Below are 22,812 nucleotides of genomic sequence, written 5' to 3'. Positions count from 1 at the left end.
GCAGGCAGAGGCAGATGTAAAATGATGAACAGTTTATTGAGTAAAGGTTATGGAGGTGGTCCTGGATGTGTTAGCAGGCGGCGGCGTGGAAAGGTGGCAGGCAGTGGACAGAACAGGCCGCTGGCAGGAATGCCGTGAGTCAGGAACACTGGGAACAAGGAGCCACAAGAGTTAACAAGGGAACGAGGAGTTGACTGGCTTACTTGAGTACGGTGGGCCGTGGTACTGCTATGAGAGGCTGCAATACTTTGCCGAGGATTTCCTGGAACAGGGAGACTTAAATACCGGTGGTGATGAGGCTGATTGGAGACAGGTGCTGAAAATACAGAGGGGTGGGGGTAGAGAGAGAGAGGATGCAAAGAGCCCTCCAGGCTACGATAATGGAACTGCAGGGCTGTATATGACAGTACTGGTGTTTTTAGGCCACAAAAAGTGCTTCAATTTAACGAACAATCAAATTTAACCTCCCCCTTATTAGTCTGTTAAATCGAGGTTTCACTGTACTATCATTAAAACAATGACACATGCCCGTGTAATCACTAACCGGGATATTTTATTAGCATATTGATAACCTATACAGTATATTTGAGGCGTACATGTTAAAGCCCTTCTCTAAATTGCTTGTTTAGTCAAGTCGTGTAAACACCATGTGTGGAATAATGCAAATTTCTAAAACTGGAAAAGCCCAAGCCGCTCTTCCGCAATTCAACGTGAGTTTGAGTTTACTGTGCAAAGTAAATGTAGTAAGACCTGCTGCCCTGGGGAGGAATCAATGGCATCCTTGAAGCTGCTTAAAGTCTGGAAAAGTTGCCTCAACATAAATAAAGGTCTGTCAAATTCACAAGACAAACCTGTGATGGCGAAATTATAGCATTTGTCCATCTGAGTCACAGTAGAATGCGATCAGCGTTTCATCTTTACTTTTTGAGTAATAAATCATACAACAAAGTGGATGCCACCAAAATCCTTCTCTTGTATCTGAAGGGTCGTCACAATGGTTTCAGGAAAACAACAATAACAACCGCAACAACAAAAAGACTTTGGAATGCGCAATGGCGGCGTTCTTGCAGGGCTCGGAGCCTCTTAGATGAATCAGGACACACACGGTTACGCACCGTGATATTCTTTTTCTTCTCCCCGTCTCCATCTCGAGCGCTTTCGGTTTTGCATCGTGAAATTAATGACCTGCCAGTTGACTGAAGTGAAGCTGTTTTTTTGGTCTTGTGGCGTGCGAGTTGTTGATTGTGGGTGAAAACCTACGAAGGTGGGTGCGCGCGCAAATGCTCTTTTGCATAATGCTTTTGGTTGTCTGCATGGGTGTGCACGCCACATGCGTTCTTCTTGTAACGAGGGCCTGTGCTCCGAGCATGGCAGTGGCTGTGTGGATGCGAGTGCAGAATGACTTTTGCCCTTTTTGACACCAGGAACTCGGCTATAAATGATTGACACTCAATAACTATCTTCTCAATTATCACTTATTGTGTATTACTACTACTACGGTATACCTCTTGTGTACACCCCACCACCTCGCAGAGCGTATAATCGCTTCAAATGATAACTCAAGTGTTTCAGTCATGTTTGAGGCCGCTCGCTTTACTCGGGCTTTGGTACTCACAACATTCACACGCCACAAAAATTCAATTTGCCCACTCGTCAAGACTGAATCTCTATCAGCCTCTTACTGCTCCTCGCCAAAGAGGAGAGGAGCCATGCCATCTGGCTGTGTGTCAAAATAATATCATTTAAATTGTTAAGTGATTAAATGGCTTCTTTTCACCGGGCAGATTTGACTCTCCAAAAGCAATTCCAGGCAATGTGTATCATTTATGTTTTAGCGTTCTCTCCGGCGCTGCATTTTCTTTGTCCCATCACTCTTTGTCTTGCTCCTCTTTGTCTCGTTTTGTCTCGAGCCATTCCCAGACACCCACGGTCCAACGTTCCACAAAGACTTGCAGCCCTGCATTTGATCCATTTAAAAGCCAGAATATGGAGGAGGCTTCCATTTTTCTTCCACTGACTCCGTCTATTACATGAATAAGAGGCATGGCTAAACATGCTGCATAATTTGTACTTTTAATGGCACAGCCTTCCATTCCTGTGACATGACTTAATCAATAACCGGGCCTGTAGCACTCTCCGCCTAGACTCAGCTGGCGTTTTATTAATTTTGAACAGCCGCACTAACTAGGCGTCTACTGGCGAGAAGCATTTCGCACGGGATAATAGGCACTCTGGATTGATAGGTTCATTCCATGGATGCTCAAGCCCTCATCCCTCTCTTCCACCCCCTCTATCGCTCTACCCCTTTATCTCTCACCATCTCCCTTTCTTTCCCTCTGTCACGGAGTGATTTACAGAAGACTCTGGGACGCCTGTGTATGTGTCAGCCGAGGGACGGGAGAGAGATGGATAAATAAAAAGGTAAGCGGGGATAAATAAAGGAGTGTAAAGAAAGCGTGAGACGGGTTGTGACAGAGACCTTGTCTAGATAACGGAGAGCCATGACCTGTGAGTGTCCACGCTGTCGCTCAGGTAGAGCAGGAACATTTATATCTGGATCGCCGGAAGCCAGAGTTTCCGGAGAATCTGATGGTTTAAAATGTATGACATCAATAGACCAGCATTTTCATCTCACAGGACGTCATCGCATCTTGCATACAGTGTGACCTTATAACCTAGGTTCATTTTAGTAAGTAACATGGCTGAAGCAATTCATTGAATAGCTTAAATAATTTGATTATTAAAAACATAACGATAATGCAAAATCTCTGCCTCGAAGCTTCACTGCACTTACCAGTGCGTATAGAAATAAGTTGGCACAATGGCGGCGGAAAGACTTTATTAAGAAATTAAAAGACAGTTTGGGATTATTTCACACTGAAAAAGAAGCTGAAGTGCAAAGCAGACTTGTATTACACAACAGCAAGTCTACGATCGCCGACACAAGGTGATGCGTAGATGTTAGCTAATTTATTTCAGCCTACCACCGATAGTTAGGACATATTGTAATATCCGCGTAAGCGGTCAAGGATAGACACAGCCGCCGGTTCACTTTCTTTATCGAATAAACAGGAACAAAATAAACAAACATGTAACTCTACTTTCATTCACTGATCCCCATGTCACTCACCAGATCCGCCTTTTAAACCCATACACACTCCAAGTCACAAATAATACACTGTAGAACGTGGTCAATAATACCTGGACCTCACATGCGTATTTTGTTCTTTAATAATGCAAAATGCATGCACTGTGTGAACTTTGAATCAATCCACTTCTGGCATTATTCATAGTGATGTCATTGAAAATCTATAGGGTAACGTTCATTAAAAGCAAAATGACAAGACGAAAAAAATAAAAAATACAGACATGCAAAATTCAAAGCAGTCTCATTACTTGTGGAGGTGCAATAACTAAGGCAGACCTCATCTGGAGGGAAATTTCATTTGGCTCCTTTCCGATATCCCACAAAGTGAACGGCCTGCATGCTGTAGAAGCGAACGTCTGGCAGCTCTGCTGCAGATAGCGATGTGCAGGTCACAGTAACCCTCGTGTTGTGAGCCAAGCCTCATTCTGGAGTCGCATGGCTTCATGGAATATGTTGGGTGTATCTGGTGAAATATGGGAGGGCTGGGAGGGGGGGGGGGGGGGGGGGAATGATGTAGTGCTATCATCACCACAGTGAAATACTGAGCACAGGAATGTGAAAAATAAATAAATAAATAAACACCACCAGAATAATCTTATTAGGCTAAAGGATTTGTAAATAAAAATAGCCCTTTGCTGGCGGTGACTAGGGGAGGTTAGTATTATCAGATCACAAATGTGCTGCATAGTTCTGAATAATAAGTGTGACATAAGTCAAGCTACGCCAAGGTCAACCGAATCATCAAAAACTGCTATTTTTCAACTAATGTCATAAAAATAAAGCACGCCTCGAGCCACGAAGCCATTTCTTTTAAGTGTTTTTTTTTCTGTGTGTGTTTTTTGTTTTTATCGCTGTGGCAATGATAACTGCAATAAGCATAGAATCTCTCCCCCATTTTGTTGACACTGTTTTTATCACTGACTAAATATATCATGGGACCGCTCAGGATGAGGGTGAAAAGTTTCCAACATGTTTGTCCACTTTTTATTTTGTATACACACAATATATTTGGAGGGTTAAAAGCAAATGACTAAACGCCGCGTAACGTTGGCGGGCCTGTGACTCATCTTGTTGATAGGCTCAGGGACAGATGGCTGGAAAACAGCGAGGAGCTTGAGGGAGGCTAAATACTGAAGATTTTGGAGGCAGGACAGAGGAGGGGAAAAAACAAGGTGTATGTTTACAAGAAAGGTCAGAGAAAGAAGTGATGAGTCAATATTGTTGACAGCCTCTTCTGTCTCCTCTCGTCATTATGACAAAACAAGTGACAATGCATGGCTTATCACAAAGCTGAAACACAATAATCATGAAGAAATGTCAAAAATACGGTACATGTGAATTGAATATGTATTGAATTGTATATTGAAATGAAGCAAAAATTAACTGTCAATTATCATTCCTGGTCATTTCAGGAAGTCAGTGATCGCTGTCTGCCGGTATGCGACACAAGTATTCACGTTGCGCTTGTGTGAGTCAAATTCAGCCTTTGGAATAGGATGTCTTGAGTCGGACCTCGCCAATGATGGCAGTTTTAATTAGTAGAAAGTCAAGGTTTGCTCAAAAGGTACAGTCTGTTCCCACTGATAACAAAAAATAAAAATACAAAAAAATAAAAAGTTCCTGTTCCTTTTTGTCCAGTTAACCGAAGCATACCTTGGAGAGTTTTCACTGAGAGTTGAAACCGGTAGCAGTGGTCCTCAAAGTGTGGTGCAAGTACCATGAGTGGTACATGCGCCCCCTCAACTGGTAAGCAAAATAATCACTGAATTACATTTTTAAACTGCATAATGTTACAGTGTTTTCTAACATTTATTCATGTGAATGTTTTATTTGTGTGCAATACAATTATAATTGATTCATTAAGTACTATTTTACCCCTGTATTTAAGTGCTGTGGTAATATTCAAACTGTGGATAACGTTACAGTGGCTCACAATAATATTAAACATAAACCTAAACATTTTAGTGTTTATTTTTAGTGTTTTTTCTAGTACCCACTTATTAGTACTAGAGATTTTCTTTTTTTAGGTGGTACTTGGTGTAAAAAGGTTGAGAACCACTGCGGTCGAGCATTGAAAAAAAAAAAAAAAGACCTTTGACCCCACCAAGCAGATCCCAATGTCATTAAGCTTCAAACTGAGACAGTGAACACCAATCCCGAAACAGTCTAGATCACACTGGAAATGTTCAATGATCTGCTGGCAAACAAACAAATCAACAGATGTGAATTCCTTACAAAGAGACAAAAAGTTTTTTGTTTTTTTTTAAAGGTATCTGGACCTTGCTAATATACTGTCCACTGTGAATCCAGGCAACACTTTAAATCTTTCTTGCAGCATCGCATGGCGTCATCTATTAAAAAAAAACAACATAGCCCCCTCCCACTTTTTAATACTTAGCCCGTCCTTCTTGCAATCGAGCAGATTGTTTTTGATCGGTCCCTAAGCAACCCTTTCACTCACCCAGCGACCGTATATCAGAAATGTACACTGCACATTTATTTTAATGGGGTCTACCGGTGAGATCGCAGGGATGGATGGGCCGGTGGTGGGCCGGTGAGCGGCATGTTAGCGAGCAGCTTTACCGCATACATTAGTCACACACGCGCAGGCTGCTGATGGAAAAGGAGCCCTGGTGAGATAGTGTATAGCGGTTTGAAGTGAGGAGGGGGTGGCCGTTGTGAGTGTGTGAACCGTGTGCATGTCTATCAGAATGTGCGGAGCAAGAGCCAAAGGAAGAGAGAGGAGGGGGCTACTCTGAGTAAATTTATCATAGTTATGGCTTTCTTAGGCATCCATTTTCCTGGGGCCTGTTGACAGCTTAGTAGTATCTGCATACTAACACCCACCACCACCCTCTGTGATTGACGGTACCGGGCTTCAACTGAACAGGGCTGGTTACACACCTCAGCTGTGGACACACATCTGTTAGCACAGACCAAATCAATATTGTCAACTTCTTTACGCATATAAAAATAACCCCACTCAATTAATTGTAATGATTGTAAGCATTTTAAAACGACCGCGGTGCAGGGGGCTTTTTTCTTAATATACAGTAAGTAAAGACCTAAAAAAAATTGGGTTGAAGCTGATGTTGCGGCATAAATGACTCGTTAGTTCGTTAGTAATTTCTCATTTGTACCCAAAATAGATTTTTATTTTTTTTATCATGGTGATGTTTTAAACTAAAATGCAATTACAAAAAAAAAATAATAATAAAAATATTGAATGACAATTAAGGCAGAAACACCTGGCTGTGATTGAAGCAAGAGGCAGTGCGGGCCAAGCAGCAGTGAGAAAGTTCACTGAGACAGAGAGCAAGTTAATTGTTCAAGTAATTACCAGGGCTTGTGGGACAGGGGAGACCAAATTGATTATACCCGAAGAGAGAAGGTGAGCGAGACTACCTGTCTTGTGAGTAGACCGTCATTAACCTTTCACACGTTCTCCAGCTTGTGCCATCTCTCTTGTCCGGCTACGTTCCAATCTATATCTCATTGTTCCCGTTGTCTCTCCGGGAGCACGCTAATTGAAGGCAATCTCAACGTGCCTTCAATGCTCTTATCTCAGCTCTCCCTCATTCGGAACACAGAACACCTGTATGAACACACACAAGTATTTTATTCAAATAACGTGGATGCAAACTGCTGGAAGCTCACCTTTGTCAAGCAAAGATGATGGTAGCGGGAGGCTATACGAGGCTACCGTACAGCTGCCATCTTATATCTTACATATAGCAGCTAACCAGGTTTACTGTAAACAGCGGTGTCTAGAACCTCTTACGGCTTAGTTAATACACTGTCATAAAGGCACAATAGAGGTATGGTGTGATCACAATCCCATCTGATAATGTTTTCATGACCTGACAGACTGAGCAAGCTGAGTCATGGTTATTGCAAGTGAACTGTAGTAAACTATGTGTAGCGTAGTGAGAAGACCATGTTGTAAAGCGAATCCCGTGACAATAGTTCCCTAAAGTCGTCTTTGGAAAGGCACGACCGACAATAACACTGTGGCAACGTAACCCAAATGTGTGAGTCAAGATCAGTCCTCAAGCTCTGCCAGCAACTTAAAAAGCTGGTAAATTACATATTTATATTTGAATTTATCACATTAAAAGCAACAACCAATCAAGTGTTTACCTAACAGCAGAGGGGCAATAAGAGAACATCTAACGAGCATCTAACGCTCTGGTAACGCTATTTAACTTTTCTTTAAAAAGTGTTTAAAACATTTTCCAGCATTTCCAAAGCTTGAAAACAAGACATTCGATATACGCATATCCTACAATTTCAAGCACTTGTGAAAACCATGCATTTTATTACACAGTAATGTAAATTTACTATTGCAACTTGTGGTGATGGAATACAAAAAATGAATCAGACAAAAACAATTTAAAAAATTATATTGAACACAAAAAATACATGATGTATTTTATACAGTATTACAGTATGAAATACAGTATTGTGTATGTGCCCTGCGATTGGCTGGCGACCAGTTGAGGGTGTACCCCGCCTCTCGCTGGGATAGGCTGCAGCACGCCCGCGACTCGCGTGAGGATAAGCGTAACAAAAAATGGATGGATGAATGTTGGAAATATAACAAATTCTTGAAAGCAATGCACATTTTGAGGTTGAGCAAAGGTTACTCCAAAATATTAGACACTTCCCTTGTCATATTCGAGCACATTAAATATAATTAAAAAAAAATAATGAGCTCTAACGCAGATAAAAGTTACACTTTTATTTTGGAGCAAAACAAGAAAATGAAATAGGGGATGAGGGGTTGCATTTTGTATACAAATGTAATCAGACTTCACTTTTTGTGTGAACTAGACGTGCAGTTTGCATTAGACAATTTAATGACGACTGCCGACTAAGACCTTGCATTCATCCAGATGTTTTGCATAAATGTTTCCGGACAGCTGTTTAGTCTAGCCTAAAACTACAGCAGATGCTAGCAGGGTAAAAGTCCTTGATGAATACAATATTGACAATAATATGCATACCTTTTAGTGGGTTTTACAAGTTAAACATGAAGATGAGTGCAATAAAAAAAGGGGGGGGGGGGGGGGAAATTCACTCAAGTCTATCTATTATTCATTTTTGATAGTCGATTTGTAATCCACATGTGTTTTATTATGCATATAAAAAGTAAAACAAAGCCAGAATATCAGCTTGTTTTTCCATTGAGTAACACGAGAGAACAAGCAACAGTGTTGGGAAATTAAAACACACGCGCATAGATTTGTTGGACCACTTGGGATAGAGCGCCCTCTACTGACAAACACCCTCCCCCCCATACCCCCCAAAAAAAGGGGAAACCTATTTACTAGAACAAAATGCACATGAGAAGTCTTGAATTTGATTAAATTATTTGGGACCAGTGCCATGAAGCTGCTCAGAGAAAAGAATAGAGGCAGGAGGTTTATTAGCTCTAATTATGATTTAAACACTCAGTCAAGTTAGACTGATGATTTTAGCTCATAGACAATAGACGAACGATTACAGCAAAGTACTTATGAGGCCACTGTAACGTTTCACTGAGTGCCATTATTTTGATTGTGATTGGAGGACACGGGGACAGCCAAAGGCCAAAGGTCAACTGTCGACAGTGACAATGAAGGGATTCAGATTTGTGTGGGATGCTGTGGCCGCTCGGGTGCAGGGGGGAGGGGGGGGGGCCGGGTGTGTTGAGTGGGCTTAGTGACGACGGGTAAGGGTGACGATTGCAAAGGGGTGGAAAGTTTCTGCTTCGTTTCCATGGGAAGTTAAGATGGGGCATTTTGGAAATTCCAATTTAGCTGTCAACATTTTGTTCAGTCCTAAGCAGACGCGACTGACATTTCAACATATGTATGTTGAGCTTCAGTCAAATATTTTATCGAACAATCAATTGTCTCATGTAAGAACTAAAACGTGAATGTTGAGTTAAATATAATTTATCCCCTGACCCGATGCATTAAAAACTTCAAAAAAGCAACCGCCATCCAAAAAAAGAAAAACCCAACAAAGCCCCATTCAAATTGTAAAATGAAAACCGTCTGATTCGAAAATGCAAAAAAATAATACATAAATAAATAAATAAATATCTAAAGCATGTTCCCTCAAGCTTCTTCACTTTGGGGGTCTTTATATTTCACTGTACAACATTGACATCTGGTTTAGTCAGGATTGCGCTAAAAAAAAAAAAAAATAAATAAAATACTATATTTAAGTTTGGTGGCATGGTGAAAGAGTGGTTAGTGCATCTGCCTTAGAGTTCAGAGGTCGTGGGGTCAGATCTGGGCTCCGGCTTTCCTTTGTGACGTTTGCATGTTCTCCACGAGTTCGCCTGGGTTTTTTCTGTAGGTACTCTGGCTTCCTCTCATGCACATTCCAAAATCATGTTAATTATAATTAATAATAATTATTAATAATTATAATAATCAAATTTATTAGAATTTCAGTTTGAATGGTTGTTTGTCTATACGCACGAGGACCTGCAAATGGCTGGCAACCACTCCAGGGTGTATGCCGCCTCTCACCTAAAGTCAGCTGGGATAAGCACAACTCATCCACAGTACATACAGCATAAGCATATAAGCGGTACAGAAAACGGATAGATGGATATTTAATTTCCCTACCTACAGTTTTGTAAATTCCTGGTTTTCTTTTCCATTAATTCTCATAGAAAGTTTAAAACTTTTTAAGTTTAATGGTAAATAAACAGATCCAATACAAGCCAGAGTGGGCCGGAACGCACGTACGTGTCGTGATTGCATGCATCGATATGGGCCGTCATCGCAGGTTCTCTGCTCGTCTGAGACATTCACACTTCATGTTCGCTTCCAACCTCCTGGCAGGGACAAGACCTGCTGACAAGCGTGCATTGTTATTCCTTCACGTTTGCCAAATGTGGCATATCCACACGCACATGTGCCTAAACACGATTGCCTGTGCACACAGATGTCAGCAATTCCCATCTTCACAGACACCTCTCACTCTCAAGCGAGAGAAACTTTGTCGACTTGTAACATCCAGCAACCTGAAAATCCACACAATCTAATTTACAGTCCCATCTCAAAACAACCTGCCTCCTCTCCATTTACTCAAACTTAAACTTGCCACAATCAGAAACTTTTTAGTCAAAGACTAACAGAATATCAACAGTGGAAGAAGGAGGACCTCTTGAAATGTTATGTTTTATGTTTTGAAATATTTCCAAGCACGAGAATCCAGCTTGATCTCTAATAGTTTCGTCAATGGTTCATGTCACACTCTTCCAAAAAGTTTTAGAGCATTTTGCCCCATGATGAAAACGTACTTCTTGGTAGGGACAAGTCGTCAAATTGTGCTAACAGACCCCTCCGCCGTGTTCCACCTGCCTGAAGTTGGCCGGCCCACCGCTTATCTCTGTGTGCTTGTAAACCTTTTTCCAGCTCAGCAACTGAGAAAGTGTCAATCTCACAGTTTAAAAGGCCCCAGTGAGCCTGGCAGTATGATTGATGGTGAAGAAATGAGGACGCATGTTCAAAAGAAGAGTGAGGGGCCAGTGTTGGCGGGGGAGGGGGAGAGAATCCAAGTGTCAGATACAAATTACTTGACAGGAAAGTGATGCTGACATATAAGGTAGCACAATCATTTTGTATGAAAAAAAGACCTGGGCAAAAAAAAAAAAAAAAAATGAATATTATTAATTTGATCGATCACTTATTATTACAGTTAGACTGAACCTGACCTAAACCTCCCTATAGTACTCCAGACTTGCACTTAAACTCGCATTAAAGCAAAAATGAATGTCTTCTAAATTTGACACACCACAGGGAAGTGCGAAGCCAAATACGAATGATTAAAAAGATAATAATAATTATAAATAAATAAATAAAAATCGCTAAATATATAAAAATCAGCTTTCAAAAGTGAGAAAAATCTAATAATTCTCTCAGCCCTTGAATGCGGTGAGCATGTCCACTGAAAGCGCTGAAAAGACGCACAGCTCAACTGTCAGTCAAATTCCATTTCAATGACCTGGAGAAATGGCTACTATTTTATTTAGCATCTTTTTTTCTCCTGACAACCTAACTAAATGTTTGAGCTGCAAAGAAAATATATCTGCCTACCGGTGGCTGTCATTGTAGGGCTTTTCCACGTCGGAACAACGAGGCACTCTAAATCGGCCATTCCAGCAGTCTAGCCGAATGGAAGATGCATTTTCGGGGTGCAGGCATAACTAGCTAGCTAAGTGCATGTCACAATTGCGCCGGATAAGTGCTGAAGCGAACAAAGGCGCTCAAGTTCTTAAATAGTGGGTGGGGGGTTGCTCATGCCAGGCTCCAAGACCAGCAACACAAGATTATACGGTAAGTAATGTACAGAGTTCCTTTATGGCGCTTGTATCTTTTTTCTTTTTTTTTTTTTTTTTTTTTTTTAAAACCACGACTGCCTTCCTGCACTGGTCTTACAAACTCTGCAATTTGCTTGTCAGAGGAAAAACTGTGTAATATCTGAGCATTAATACACCCTCATTAAATGCATCAGCAAAATATATTATTCCAATCCAGCGGTCCAATTCCGATGACGGTTCACTGTTATTTTTAGTCCAATTTTATCATCCGACTGGGGTCGACAAAATGGTTTACGTGTCACCAGTTCGTATGTGTAATTAACACAGAATGCGATTGATGTGGTAGCAAAATAATGTGAGTGGCTGTAACACTGAATGACACGAATGTGTTAATGCCACATAAGCAGCACAGTGACACTGGCAGGATGCTGGAGATGTCACCTGTCTTGATAGCTTTGACACATTGTCAAGTTGACTCCTAATGTTTACACCCTTCAACCCCACCCCGGCGCCACGCTAAAACGCAACAGGTGCAATCTAGCCTGTCACACAGTACGTGACTATTAACTGACACACACGGATGGGGTTCAATGCAACATTTCCAATTTGAAAATATTTTCTCAACCCATTCCGCATTTACAGTAGCTCTGCATTTTGTTTTTGTTTTTTTGTCCCGCCCCTATAAATGTGGTCAAATGTGCTGATAATTAAGGCCCCAGTGAGTCTTTCGGCCATTGTTTTCACAGGGGATGTTCCAAACACTTAATCCACAGATTTTATGAACACCTCCATCATTCATCATTGCCACCCCGCCCATGCATCACTGCCTCTGTGTGAGACTACATGTGCATGCGCATGTCCACGTGTGTTTGTGCATCTCCCGTGAGGCTTTCTGTCACTTTCATGTGGAAGTGATGTAGGGAGATTAATACTGGACACAGATGTCTCATTACCCATCTGACCAGTCATTCCCAAACAAAATCATACCTGTAGGATCAACATGAACTTTTGCGCACATGGCAACACCCAACAGGATCGTAACAATTACTGTGGTACTTCAATTTACGAGTGGCCCGACTTAAGAGGTTTTGGAGAGTCGAGCCGTCGCTTGGCTGATTCCTTGCTTTGACTTGAGAGCACAAATTTGAGATAAGAGCGCCAGATGGCCGCAGGGAACTTCCCAGCAAGAAGCAGTTTGAAAGATAGTGAACAATACCTCAAAAGAGGTCAAACTGTCTGAAAGTTGTTTGTTGACAACCCTGTGCCATTCCACATTACTTTGGCTTGTAAATACTTTACACACAAAGAAGCATTCACATCAACAAGCAAAGCAAAACTTTCTAAATCAACTCCTAGCTAGGTTAGGCTGTTAGTAAATATGTTCAGCTCAGCACCAGCTATGGTCTCAAAACGTGTTGCAGATGTGTGTAAGGTTAACCTCCTTCGATTAACCTTGGCTTAATATTTTGAAAAGATAGTTCAATGCGAATTGTTTTCCACAGCTGTTGTGCACCAAGTGCTTCCTGGCTCCCATTTCAAAATGGTCAGATGACATAATCATGCCCCAATATGCTGGCTAATGTTAAACCGAGAGAAAGAACATGTTAATGATTAACGTCGGTCAAACGTGTGCAGTCAAGCTACATGTTTATTGCTGTCATGTCATGTTAACCTAACAGGCTGATTAGCTTTCCATCACCAGATGACAGAGGGGCACATAAAAAGAAAACATCTACAATTAACCATGGATCAGTAAAGACAGTGAAAAGTGAATTCACCCCGAAATACAGCTACCCTTCGGAAAATCCACTTGCGTGGCTCCTTTAGAGCGCCTTGTTGTCAGCCGTGAGTGCTTGCACATCACGCAGCAAAAGGCAGGAGAGCGAGAAGGGATTCCCCCTTTTTTTTGTTTTTGACTTGACCGCCCGTATAGCCCTTTAGAGCGCCTCGTTGTTGCAGCATGGAAAAGTCCCATGATGGCCCCGCGGGTTATATTCCAAACACTGGAGGCTTTAAGCAGATATATTTTATTTTTGCGACTCAAACGTACAGTTGAGTGGGGGCGTGCTTTCAGTGCATTCAGCAGACACGCCTACAACGTTTGACAGCAGAGAGAACAGCCAGACTTTTCACCATTTTAAAGCCTTATTTTATATGCGTTTTTCTTAATCATTCAAATTTGACACGGTTGTTTATAGCCGGATAAGTGGTGTGTCAACCTTAGAAGACATTTAATTCACTTCACAGGTACTTTAAATGTACAATCTTAGAGGTGTCCAGCAGAGGAAAAATGGGCTTGTTGCAGGATGCCTATGAGATTCTTTTCCACTTGATTTATTAGCTCAGTAGACAATTTTATTGACTTGATGGTCTTGATAGAAAACTCTTAAAGAATGTCTGTAAATTGTTCTAATTACAGTAATTTGTTCTGGAGCAATAACTTATTAGTAAAATGTCCCCCAAGATAACAACTGGTATTTCACATGACTTAAAAGCTCAGCTGAAATGTTGAGTATTTTAAAACAAATCTTGGGAATCAGTGACCAACTCTGATAAAATAGCGGAATGTCAAATGCATTTTGGCGGGTTGTAAAAGATGACTTGACTGCCTGTGGCTCGTTTATGTTCAAACTGCAGAGGATGTCTGTCCAGAAGGAATGATGAGCTGCGGTGGAGACAGGAGATGAGTCAAATACTGCAATTACAGCCCAATTGATTTCCACTGGTGTGAAGGAGTGATAAGTGTTACTGTGTCAGTGTTTACTAAACCCAGCAGGGAATCCTCCTCTGGAGAAACAGATCAACTCTAATAGTCCTTTCGTTCAATCATTAATAAGGGCATTCATTTATTGTCCATCAGTGCTTTATTCATTCATTCAAAAAAGCTATTCTGTAATAGCGACAAATTAAAAACGGCTTCCACCATACAGGGAAACCTCTGAGGTCGAACACAGGTTGCCGTTTACTACTGTTACTCAATCGCCAATGTTTTAAGTAACAACAACATTGTTAACTGTCATACACATAAAAAAAATAACTTTTTAAGATGTTAAAATATTATTTAGACTCTCAACATTAATGGCAAATTGCGAGGGTTTATTAAAAGTCGTGTTACAGATGTGCCTCACATTTTGTTTGAACATCATGTCACAATTGTGAGTTTTGCAGAAGCAGGTGTCTTCAAACCAGACATGGAAAGTTAGAAATTAGTAACATCTTTTAATCCTAAATGGAGCGTGCTATCAAGCTGTGCTCCACCCATTGTAGAGTGACAAGAGTGTCAGCGGGTCCTGTCATGTTAATATAATAATGGCATACTCATACTACGGTAATCTTCTCCAGTCTTCCATCACTTTCTTTCCCTTCCTCTCCCACACATTTTCCCACTCCTCTTGTCTCCACTTCGGCTCATCTCCTAAGGGCCAGACTGTGGTCTGTCAACAGAATCTTTGGAAAACAGTTTGGAAAACCAAACCTAAGTTGAATTATTACAACTCTCCTATTACTTGCTGGTTTGGTGGCATTGGAAGCTCACAGAGAAGTAATGAGTTCCATTTTCCTGCGCATTTGAGTTGAAGTGAAAGAGTTAATTTTGGTTTTTGTTTTAGAAAGAGGCAGCACGGTGGTCAACTGGTTAGAGCGTTTTCTTTTGACAACTGCCTCACAGTTCTGAAGTCTGGGGTTCAATCCCTGACCCCCGCCTGTGTGGCGTTTGCATGTTTTCCCCGTGACTGTGTGGCTTTTCTCCGGGCACTCCGGTTTCCTCCCACATCCCAAAAACATGCACATCCATTACAGTGGATATGAAAAGTCTACACACCCAGATCAAAATGCCAGGCTTTTGTGATTTTAAAAAAGGAGACCAAAATAAAAAAATGTTGAAACATTTTTTTTCCATTCATTTCAAATTTTTTTATCTTTTTTTAGATGGGGAGTAAAAATAAACAGATAAAATATGAACACTCTTGTAGCTGAGATACAGCTGTGTCAAGAATTAACCAATTACACTCAAACACATGAAAAATAGGAGTCAGCCACCATTTAAAGTGCCTCTGGTTAGCCCCAAATAAAGTTCAGTTTATCGGACCATCAAAAAAATCTCTCAAAGACGTGGTAAAATGTATTATGTCCCTATGAAACTAAGGTAGAACTTTTTGGCCATAATTCCAAAAGGTATGTTTGGTGTAAACACAATAATGCACATCACCAAAAGAACACCGTATCTACAATGAAGCATGGTGGTGGCAGCAACATGCTTTGGAGCGATTTTTCTTCAGCTGAAACTGGGGCCTGAGTCCATGTAGAGGGAAGTATGAATAGATACAAATAGCAGTCAGTGTTAGCACAAAGCCTTCAGGCTTCTGCTAGAAAGAAATGTCAGGAAAAGCAAACTAGAACAGCTGGACATTTTTTGAGGTTAATAAGAGGCACTCGAAATGGTGGCAGGTTTGTGCTGACAAACGTTTAGCAGGAGTTTGAATAGCACTGATTAACTCTGAACACAGTCACATCACAGTTATAAGAGGGTGTGCACACTTCTGCAACCACATTATTTCAGTTTATTTTTTAACTTCCCTTTTTCAGTTGAGTTGTACAGGTTATAGGTCACATGAATGTTGGAAAAAGTTTTGAAATAATTTATTTTGGTCTCATTTACTGCTATCTCAACACCTGGCATTTTACAGGGGTGTGTAGACTTTTTGTATCCACTGTATATGCATGCATACACATTTAAACATTCTTTAAAAAAATCAGAATCATAACTATCATAAAATAGTCGTTGGGGAGGTTTCCAAACGGCAGGAACTCATTTAAAGATTTTATTAAATAGTTAAAAACACCGCACAAATCTCTATCAAAGCTTATGTATCATGTTTGTTCATCCATCTCCAGGCAATGTGTCATTTAACAAGCAGATAAAAGGAGAGGATGAAGACATTTTGATGATGTAGTTTATCTGGTAAGAGAAGGAAATTTACAGGTGACTAAATTTGTTCATTTGCTATACACTAAATGTGCGTGTATATGTAGAATCCTGTGTGTGTGTGTCTGTGTGTATCTGTGTGTGTGTGTGTGCGCGCGTGAGGTTGGGCTGTTTGGCAGGTAGAAGCCTGTGCGTGCAAGCCTGTCACAGCCCAGCCCTGATTACTCTGCACCATTCATCAAACTGTCACCTCCCTGACAGCCGCTAATAAATATAATGCCGCAGACCCCCACTCGCACCTGGCAGCGCACCACATTTACACACACGCACACGAAACCCCATCGCCCACCGCACCCCATACACACTCATATCATCACCTACAGCACCCCGACACAGCACCAAACAGAGCTCGAACAATATCACTTTCCGGTGCTCATTTGCTAATTGCTGCACTTGCCTGCAGTTTTGTTTCAGCCTTGTTCAATAACAAGCGGAGTGAGATGTTTGGATTTATTTTTTAAATGTTTTTTTTATTTTGCAACGATGACTAGATATTGTTATTTTACAAAGGTAGACCTGCAGTTTAAAGGAATTGACATGGGATTGATTTCCACTCAATTCCATTCACAATGGAAACAAGTTCAGTGTGTAGTCCATCTCTGTAATTCAGCTGGTTGGGCTCCAAGCCATGATGCGACCCTGAGCAGGAGACGTGGCAAGGAAAATGGACGGATGGATGTATGATACAAACAACACTCTTGAAAAGACATGTCTGAGCTTCTATTTGCATAAAATATTCTATTTTTGTTCTCCTACATATGCATCAATTCATCTCGCTTCAAACCAAAATAATGACCACATCAGAAACATTTTAAAGCATATGGTATTAGAGCGCTTGAAGAGCGTCCAAAACAAATTGAGATTACGACTTCAATAATATGAATTTACATGTACAACCCCAATTCCAAGGAAGTTGGGACATAGTGTTAATAAAAACAGAATACAATGAATTACAAATCATGTTCAACCTATATTTACTTGAATACACTACAAAGACAAGATATTTAATGTTCAAACTGATCAACTTTATTGTTTTTAGCAAATAATTATTAACTTAGAATTTTATGGCTGCAACACGTTCCAAAAAAGCTGAGACAGGTGGCAAAAAAGACTGAGAAAGTTGAGGAATGCTCATCAAACACCTGTTTGGAACATCCCACAGGTGAACAGGCTCATTGGGAACAGGTGGGTGCCATGATTGGGTATAAAAGGAGCTTCCCTGAATTGCTCAGTCATTCACAAGCAAAGATGGGGCAAGGTTCACCTCTTTGTGAACAAGTGCGTGAGAAAATAGTCGAACAGTTTAAGGACAATGTTTTTCAACGTACAATTGCAAGGAATTTAGGGAATTCATCATCTACAGTCCATATCATCATCAAAAGGTTCAAAGAATCTGGAGAAATCACTGCATGTAAGCGGCAAGGCCGAAAACCAACATTGAATGCCCGTGACCTTCGATCCCTCAGGCGGACCTGCATCAAAAACCGACATCAATGTGTAAGGGATATCACCAGATGGGCTCAGGAACACTTCAGAAAACCAATGTCAGTAAATACAGTTTAGCGCTACATCCATAAGTGAAACTTGAAAGTCTACTATGCAAAGAAAAAGCCATTTATCAACAACACCCAGAAACTCCGCTGGCTTCTCTGGGCCCGACCTCATCTAAGATGGACTGACGCAAAGTGTAAAAGTGTTCTGTGGTCCAACGAGTCCACATTTCAAATTGTTTTTGGAAATTGTGGACGTCGTGTCCTCGGGGCCAAAGAGGAAAAGAACCATCCGGACTGTTATGGACGCAAAGTTCAAAAGCCAGCATCTGTGATGGTATGGGGCTGTGTTAGTGCCAATGGCATGGGTAACTTACACATCTGTGAAGGCACCATTAATGCTGAAAGGTACATACAAGATTTGGAGAAACATATGCTGCCATCCAAGCAATGTCTTTTTCATCGACGTTGCTGCTTATTTCAGCAAGACAATACCAAACCACATTCTGCACGTGTTACAACAGCGTGGCTTCACAGTAAAAGAGTGCGGGTACTAGACTGGCCTGCCTGCAGTCTGGACCTGTCTCCCATTGAAAATATGTGCCGCATTATTAAGCGTAAAATACGACAAGGGAGACCCCGGACTGTTGAACAGCTGAAGCTGTACATCAAGCAAGATTTGGAAAGAATTGCACCTACAAAGCTTCAACAATTAGTGTCCTCAGTTCCCAAACGTTTATTGAATGTTGTCAAAAGAAAAGATGATGTAACACAGTGGTAAACACGACCCTGTCCCAGCTTTTTTGGAACGTGTTGCAGCCATAAAATGTGAAGTTTATAATTATTTGTTTATAGATTATCAGTTTGAACATTCAATATCTTGTCTTTGCAGTGTATTCAATTAAATCTAGGTCGAACATGATTTGCAAATTGTATTCTGTTTTTATTCATGTTTAACACAATGTCCCAACTTCATTGGAATTGGGTTGTAATTGCTGTTTCACTATCCTTTTTGAGAGACCTTTCACTTCCTTTGTAGTTAATGTGGATGAAGCCCCCCCCCCCCCCCCCCCCACCCCCTCCCCAAATGAGAACAGCTCTCGCCAGTTTGATCTTGTACTTTCTAAAAGCTGTGTAGCCTCTAAGATCCTCCCCAGCTCCCCCTAGTGGGAGACAAATGAAGCAGGTGACTCAACAGGGCTGCATATGTGCGATTATGTGGTGTCCGACGCACGGGACCACAAGGATCTGGAAGCTTGGATATCGTATATCCTGCACTGGAAAGTGTCCTTGCCAAGCTGTGCGTGTTTGTGTGCGTCTGCGGGCAAGTGCGTGTGGTCACGAGGCTTTCGGCATGCTGCGCTGCCAGATGGCATTGCGGTAGTCGGGCCACCCTGGCTAACAGGAGGAAAACAGTGAAAAGATGGGAGAGGAGGAGATGGAAGAGTAAGAGTAGGACATGTGAGGTTGGTTTAAAAAATATATTAAAAAATTAAGTTTGAAGGACAAGGAGGCAGTGGGCGAGGAAAACGTCTGAATATAAGGTGCAAGGAAGCAGTCGCTCACTTGGCCACCAACATTCTCCAATGCAGTTACACAAACAAAACTTTCATTTGTATAATTCTGCTTCTACAAGCATGTTCCTGCACTGGTCAGTTGGCAGCTGCACACCAGCTGCATATTGCATTTGTGTGCGTGTCTTTTGGCCAGGACTCCATGCCTGCTGGGCAACAGGGCTGGGCCAGGTGTGGGGTGGGAGCTGACAGAGGAGTGGGAACAGTGGAACTGTTAATTAGAGAGAGGTGATTAATGGTACAGCAGAGAAGGAGCCATGGTGTGAGGGAGAGGGGAGGCAAGAGGGGAAAGTGAAATGAGGACGCAAATTGTTTGGGATGGGCAAAAAAAGTGATCAGGTAAAAACGGGCTTGGTGAGGGGAGACCATGAATGTACAATTGCCTAACATATTACTGCAAAGGTCACCATACATTTACTGTACATTTCAACACGCTACAGACGTGTTTTGTCAGCGGTTGTACATCCGCATCTTCTCATCTCCTTTCCAATCCGATTTGTTATTCAGATGTTAAAAGTGCAGTTGCGACAAACTCTCCTCAGGGGATGTGACATGTAAACACCAATCATTTGGCAGATGCTCCGTGAGCAAACTGGCAATGTATTCCCCGTGGCCTAGTCGCGCGCCATTATCACGATTGAGACTAATCGTGTGCCTCTTTCCGTATGAGGAGCAATTAATTCAGACAGAATCAAAGTGCAAGAGAGCAGAGTGAGGGGTGCATGCGTGCGCGGTCCCTTCAAAAGCACAAAGCAAAACAAGGGTCAATTGAGAGTACAGTCGAGGTTTAAGCATTCCTCACTTGTGAAATCATTTAGAAGTGGGAATGTAATGTCGTGAAATGAACCCCACCGGGCATCCTCAAATTGTTTTATACTTGCTTTACAGCAAGGAACAGAAAAGAACAGAAAGCTCCAGCGGGTCTGAGTGGGTCAGCCCATCTGCACTTTTTCAAGTTCCAAGCGGCGTTCCTGTAGGCTGAAATGCCGACATTTTTAGGCGGGCACAGATTTTATTTTACCCATTTTATATAACGCTTATTCTTACTCCAGTCGTGGTTAAGCTGGAGCCTGTCGGTAAGGGAATTATAGATTCCTGCCATATTTCATGTAAATTACTTTAAAAAACTTCTGTATGAGGAGACTGAATGCGGCCATGTGACTGCCTGGCTCCGTTTTTTTTGGTCAAATTGAGTCAAATGTCACAAGTAGTTATATTAAATTGGTGAAAGAGTCAAGTGACAAGTCAATGACGAATCAAAATGATGTAGTGCAAGCATAAACGAATAACTGTAGATTTTTTTTAAAAGTAGTGAATGTATTGAATGTGGACTAAAAGTAGTGTTTCTCCTTAACAAAAATACTCAAGTAAAAGTAAAATGTAGGTTGCATTCAAACTTAAACAAGTACAATGAATCCAAAAAGTTTAATGAAGAAATATGGCGGAGTATATGTAGCTCTGACTACCCACGTGTGATTATAAATACTTGAACTTTTGCTTTCAGAGTCCAACTGACATAAACTTGTTTTTTTCTACAAAACCCGGATTTCTTGACATGAGCTTTCCTCCCATTCTCACCTCAATCCAGTCTCACGCCGCACGAACAGCCAGATGCCGAGCCATTATTCCTTTCCTGATTGCTCCACGGCCAGTGTGATTAAGGAAGAAGACTAAACGGTAATTTTTCACTTTGATGGACAGAAGGAGCAAGAAAAGCGGAGGGGGGCTCTGTTTAATCTCACGCAGAAATGGACAGATCGCCCTCCTTTCCAAGGATGCAGTACCTAAATTAAAAGTCCAGCGTTGATGGCCTTTTAGTAGCAATCAGTATTGCTAGTCAGACATAGAGGTCCCCCTTGCTTCCTCTTTTACACACAAATACTGTAGAAATTGGCCATTTAACTATGATTCATGTAAATTGTTTTTTTTTTTGTTTTTTTTTCCCTCATCGTGGGACACTTGGCGAGTGTTCCAACGTGAATTACATTGATACAGGAAGATGACTGACCTCAATACAAAAAAAAAAAAAAGACAGACTCCTTGGAGCCACAGACAGAAAAGAGTCAGAGGGATGTTTGGGAAGCTCATACAATTCATCACTTTGTCAGAGGCCAGACAGTTTGCAAGTAATTCTAAGCAGGGATCGCAAATTCATAACGGCTGTGTCCTCCAACACTTAATGCTGCGAAGAACTGTGTGGGAACGTTGTGACTTGTTTATTTTAATTCATCATTTTACATTAAATGTAAGCACTCTTCAAATGTAGAAAGAGAGCAGGGAGTTTTCCATGAGCTGCAGCGGTTATGTACACTATGTGCTGTGACAAAAGGTTTTCATGTTCAATAATTATCCTCATTAGTAGCTGAAAAAATTACATATTTCAATCAGATTAAGATGAATCATTCTTGCCGGATGGTTTACAGATGGAAATGTGATTGATGACCGACCCCGGCATCAGCGACAGCATGTGCTCAGCTCAGCATCATTAGTGAATAATATGCTTGAAATCAACTCGGCTTCGGTGAGACCTTCATATCTCTCGCCGGCACACACACGGCACCGCCTCTCGTCACTACGCCGTCCCGGCAATACAACTGCAGAAAGAGATTCAAAAGATTTCCAGCGCACCTGTGTGCGCATGTGTACATACTACTGAAGGTATGTGTGTGTGTGTGTGTGTGTGTGCGTGTCGGGTGGTGTCCCCCAGCAGAGCAAACATGTCGGTCCGTCTGTTCTCACAGTGGGGCAACAGCAGTGGAGGCGCGTGAAGCTGTGCGAATGGGTGGCGCGCAAAGCGTGTTGAGTTGGAATCAAAGCACGGTGCAGGCGGCTGCAAGTGTTTATTGCGGTAAATAAAAAGCAGAAGCAGAGTGTACAGGAAAAAGAGTGAGTGAAAGAGAGAAGCACATCAGTCCAGAGAGAGAGTGAGTGAGTGAGAGAGTTGGGGGCACAGGGCAACCTCTGAAAAATTCTCCTAATTGCAACCACTGGGCTTTACTGGAGTGTCTTCTCCGGCTAATATCATTAGCTAATCTGCTGTGTGTTGTCCCCTTGGCCCCTCCATCAGAGCAGCACCCCCACCATCAACAAACACATCTAGAGGCATCAGACAACCACCACCCCACCTCCACCCCCCACCTCCACTTTCAAACATGCCAAAAAAGCCCAATGCTGACTGCTGAGTGTGAGCTTGTGGCCTGCATCTGGGCTCCACTGGTGAGGAAGATGAATACCTCAAAAGAAAACACAAGCCTGGGTACAGTGCACACTGAATGGTTTAATAGTCGAACAGC

General features: G+C 41.7%; 1 long non-coding RNA gene across 1 annotated transcript; it reads right to left on the bottom strand.

Moving 5' to 3' along the window:
* Window positions 1–2,737: 2,737 nt before the first annotated feature.
* LOC133467612 (uncharacterized) lies at window positions 2,738–21,470 on the bottom strand. Its single transcript, XR_009785264.1, has 3 exons — window positions 21,098–21,470; window positions 6,554–6,743; window positions 2,738–3,630 (listed from the first exon to the last, which is right to left on the bottom strand). It is a non-coding gene; the product is annotated as an uncharacterized LOC133467612 (long non-coding RNA).
* Window positions 21,471–22,812: the final 1,342 nt, after the last annotated feature.

This window comes from Phyllopteryx taeniolatus, chromosome 1, assembly GCF_024500385.1.
Source record: "Phyllopteryx taeniolatus isolate TA_2022b chromosome 1, UOR_Ptae_1.2, whole genome shotgun sequence".
NCBI classification, from domain to species: Eukaryota; Metazoa; Chordata; class Actinopteri; order Syngnathiformes; family Syngnathidae; genus Phyllopteryx; species Phyllopteryx taeniolatus.
This window is presented reverse-complemented; position numbering and strand designations above follow the sequence as displayed.